The following is a 5,436-nucleotide window of genomic DNA, read 5'->3' on the forward strand; positions in this document are numbered from 1 at the left end:
CCCCGCAGCAAAGCAGACAAGGCTGGTGCACAAGTTCCAGTGTGTCACAATATTACACAACACTGATATGCAAACCAGCGCAAACACAGGAGTGAAGTTTGTGCTGACTGACACAGAAGTTAAAGACTTAAAGAACACGGACCTGCAGCTGAGAGATTTCATGTCACATCACAGATATCTGAGTTTAAACACATGTTGCAGCATCAGGAGATAAGACTGGGAGAGTGCGACCTTTGACTGCACTATTGAGAAAGAGAGAGAGAGAGAGAGAGAGATTACAGACTGTGCAGAGTCTTTGTTAACTGTCATAACTGCTCCCCGACAGGAAGTCAGTGAGGCGAGAGGACGGACAGAGAGCTGGTGAAAATATGAAAACATGAGGGACGATCCAGAGCAGCAGCAGAGCTCGGACAGCGTCACCTCTGCAGACTCACAAACGTCCACAACAACGGGAAAACAAAGTCATTAATAAAGTGTGTGAGTCAGTGATGGCAGATGACGAACAGCTGGAGGTAAAAATATCCCCCCTCCTGCCACGTATGTTCAGACAGAGTCGTACTCCCCCACTGTCCGTGAACCTGCTCCGGTCACATGACTCGGCCCACCTGCCTCCATGTGTCTCTGTGGCGCCAGTTTCTCGTGGGTTAAAACACTTTGTGTAAAATGTTTAGGTTTTTCTGAAACGAGATTCTGAACATGGATTTGAGTTTCTGCCCGATGCTTTATGTCTTTGGCAGCTACAGCGGCCCAGAGGATCCAAGATTCAAAATCAGGAAGAAAAATACTTCATCAATCAATCACTTGCAAAACATGTACAGTCTGTTTTAAGGTTTAATATTTTCTTAATGGATCCACAAGGACACACGAGAAGAGGAATGTCACGAATTCTTGAGGAAAAACTTTTCTTTTACTTGAAAACAGTTTATTTCTCTTCTTTTTGAACAAATACTGGTTTTTAGAGGAGCTGCAGTTTAACTGATTCACATGCAGTCGTCTTGATGTGAGCTGAACGTCTCACTTCACAAATGGATCTACTCTTGTCTGATAATGGAACTGTTGTGATGCTAATCCATATACCTGCTAAAGGTTGTGTTGTGCTAAATGTTAGCAGCATGCTAATGTGCAGATGTTCATTTTAAAGCTCCATGTTTCTTCTTCTGTGTTTTATTTGAAGTGTTGATCCATCAGAAGTTATATTAAAACCATCTCAGTGTAGTTTTACATCTCCTCTCTCAGGCTTCTCTCTGCAGCTCTAGTAACAACAGGTCAGTGAGCCAATCAGAAGAGAGGAGGCTCTGAGCCTATATAGAACCTAGACCTGATCTATAATCTATAATCACACTACACATGGACACAGACCTTTACACTGGAGGAGCTTTAGAATATTAGATTTAAAGAGATGTTCTCAGGACTCATCGATCTGTGAGGTTCAATAAATAGATTTTAATGGTACGTCCTGATGATGTTCGTGTGTTTTTCCTGCTTTCCAGAAATAAAATAATTTTACATGTATCCCACGCAGCCCAACCCACACACACACACACACACACACACACACACACACACACACACACACACACCACCGACTCTCCAGCACAGAAATCATAACAGAATTATGAGCCTGTAAAATCTGTCAGGCTGAGCTTGTTGTGCTGGTTGCCATGACAACAGGGCAGCTGTAAGTGTTGCCTCACTGTCAGCACTGTACAGTGTAACATCAGTCAACACTCACGTTTCCCTGCTCGTTCTTGATCATAAGATGAACTGAGAACGAGCTCATAGAGCAAACAGGAAGTAAAACTGTGAATCCAAACGGAGAAGATTTTTGGCAAAGTAAACACATATGGTTGGATTGACTTGCAAAGGGGCTCCGGGCCAAAACTAACGCCCCGCTCCCCGAGTGGCCCCTGGTTACTGCTCATTCTCTTGGTAAGTTGTGCAGTTATTTCTGTGCTGGGATCAGTTTTAATCAGAGATTAAGAAACAGAAACAGATTAAAAACCACATTAAGTTGGTGATTCGTGGAGACGTCAGAGGGGTCACTTCAGGTCAAATCACTCCCTGTACAACAACACAAGAGGAGAACTACGAGTACAAACACATGTCTTTCCTCCAACCTGGAACACTTCAATTCTAATTCATGCCCAAACAGAAACTGTGTGAGGCGTTCAGGTGGGTCATGGGAATGTGGGACATTTTTTGCTTACGTTCTGACTTGTAGCATATTTTTTCTATATGAAGCCAATATATTATATCAACACATTATACCAAGGTGTTTCCTTATTAAATCATAATTTACTGTCCTCCTGTAAAAAACGAGCCCATAGGTCGTCTATGCAGCAGGTTATTATGACCCATAGTTACCTTTGTTGCTAGGCAACATCTATTGGCCGTAGTGTAACGAGCTTCTGTCAAAATAACAAACGGGACGTGGAGACGGAGTACGGTGAACAACAACAACAACAACAAACACTTTACGGCAATTAACGGGACAAACAAATAGCAAAACACAGGAGAGTCTGTTACAGTTGTAATCATGACAGGAGCAAACGGTGACGTAAAGTTTGGTGTTCGATTGATGTTTATGTTGTTTCTATTATCAATGACCATTCGTTATTGTAACCATGACAACAAAGATCGTCTAATGTAGAGGAAGTACTTATTTTAACACAAATCACCATCTTTTCCTAAAGCTAACCGAGCCGTGGCCGCTATTATCGTAACCATGGCGACGGATGTAGGAACGCAGCTCTCGGTACGATCCGGTGGGGGACGTGATTTCAGGAGACACCGCTAAATGAATCTGTTAATAACATGGAGCAAATAATTCACCGAACATCTGGACACAAAACACCTCAAGTTAAGATTTCCTTAAAATAAAAACTGTTGCACAGAACAGGTTTCAACAAAATGTTCCCAAATGTTCACTTAAGAATTTAAGGTTGTCTCCACATCTTAGTCTTATATATAAGGAATCACTTAAAATCAGTTAAACTGTTGCACAACAAACGGAAGTCCCTCTGACTTTATCTTAACTGCAACACGCCTGAGTTAAAGGTGACAAATGAAGAAAATGAAACTTTTAAGAGATTCTGTGCAACACACTCAAGTAACTCCCTCAGCTAAGGAGAAATTAAACCTTAAGTGTCATATTTATGTAGAAAACTTAAGGTGTTTTGTGCAGCCGGACCCTGAATCCTCAGAATCATGATCCTGAGCCTCTGCACACTGTGGCTGAGCTCTTTTCGTGTTATTGATTCAATACACAAGGTGACAAATATATTTACATTGACATCAGAGCAGCTGATGGAAACTCCTGCCACAGGAAGTCGTGTGCGTTTGGCTGTTTGCTCGGTCGATGCTCTAATGAGCGCACACGACCAACAGAGACACGATCCGTCCACAGAGACGACTCACAGCTGGACACATGGTAAACAGTCCAACAATCAATACTCTCCATGTCCAGAGAACACACCTGTCCAACAACCTGTTCTGTTCACTGATGTGTTAACCACTTTATACACACACACACACACACACACACACACACACTGACCTTTAGCCCCCACACAAATGTAATATATGACATACGTCCATATATGTCACCTATAAGATATATGACATAAGATATAGATTGTATATGCACTTATATTAAAAATATCTATGTGATGAATTTTTACATAGAACATGTTTTCTATGTGAAAATATGTGTTAACATTATAAATTTAATTCATTTATGAAAGTTTGTTGAAACAACATACATGTTAGAAAAATAAATGTTTATGTCTAACTTCACATTCAGGGACTTTTGGACTCTACTGTTTATAATATCAACATATACTGACAGGCTGTGGAGGGACAGATATATATATTTATGTATTATATATATATATATGTCTACAATATAAGCATATATACATACATGTATTTATGTATATATGCTAAATATATTAAGAAATTAGAAATTGATATGAAATTGTTCCATTTCTAACAGGTTTCATATATAATTTTTACATATATGCAGATTTAAAATAAAAATGTATATTTCATATACGGAAATTCAATATATGAACATATATTACATTTGCGTATGGGAGGCAACATCACAGTTCTGGATTCACTGTTTTATTGTCAAGTAGCCTAATAGATATGTATATATACACACACACACACACACACACACATATATATGCTAATGCTGCTATACACACTCTGAAATGCTTGTTTATATTCATCTGAGTGGAACATGTTGATTGGTGTGATGTGAGGTCACTGGAGGAAAGTGCAGCTCCAGAAACACAGTGAAGCGACTGCACAGCTCTCAGTGTTCCAGCTGACGCCAAACAGCTGCTGGATGATTTACAGTCTGGACTTTCCAGGAAAAAACCTTCACATGCAGCACAAAGAAAGCAGAAAAACGTTGTCTGTCGTGACAAGTTGTGTCAACAACGTGGGCTTCGGCATGAATGAGATTTTCCAGAAATCATGAGCCGGTTCGATAAGGTCTGACCTGGTCCAACAATAAAACATGAGCAGGCAGGGAGGGAAGGAGTAATACAAGAGAAATTACACTCACATCTCGGCCCACGCACAAGAAAAACCACCATTGTTGTGATTAAATCCTCCTGGATCTTTGATTTCACCGTCCTCAGCAGGGAGAGGGATTTCCACTCAGGTCTGACGCCAGCGCCGCTCAGGGACCGTCCACGCCTTCAGCAGAGTCCTCAGGTCTCTGAGCATCATGGGACAGAGAGGACGAGCTCAGACTCAGTTCAGTTACATATAAACATCTTTAGTAAAATGAATGTTAAACAATGATGAAAAGAGTTTTTATTTTCTCACTGCGTTTTAGAACAAAATCGTGTCTGTACTCACTGAGGGTCATTTCTGTGAATATATTATATGATGAATGTTGTGTTTTAACAAACACCCCGACATCACGTCATACACATCGTTTATTATTAATAAAGTAAAACATGTTTCATTTAGTTAGCAGGTATCTTTTAAATCTCAGACTGTAAATAGAGATGGACGTCGCCTCTGTGACGTCAGCCACAGGTTTCTGAAGCTCAGAGCGAGCTGCTCCACCGTCACCATCTTGGCAGTGTCTGACTCCGCCCCCTAACTCCTAGCTAATCCAAACATGGTCAAAGAGGAGGGGCTTGTGTGGAGCTGACACTTCACATGCATACACTCACCCACCTGTCACTCAAAGAGGCCACGCCCACAATCCTCCATAACTGCAGTCCCTAATAAAAGAAAAACAGGTGAGTTATATAAACAGGTGAGTTATATAAACAGGTGTCATGAAGGAGGAAATTAGCTCTAGAGACCAAAACAGTTTTTGTACCAGGCTGTAAACATGTTTATTTCTGCTGTAAAGTTGGACAGTTTAACATGGGAGTCTATGGGGACTGACTCACTGTTGGAGCCAGA

Source organism: Seriola lalandi, unplaced genomic scaffold, assembly GCF_002814215.2.
Source record: "Seriola lalandi dorsalis isolate HSWRI2012SDOR001 ecotype SW California unplaced genomic scaffold, Sedor1 jcf7180002054646, whole genome shotgun sequence".
Taxonomy (NCBI): Eukaryota; Metazoa; Chordata; class Actinopteri; order Carangiformes; family Carangidae; genus Seriola; species Seriola lalandi.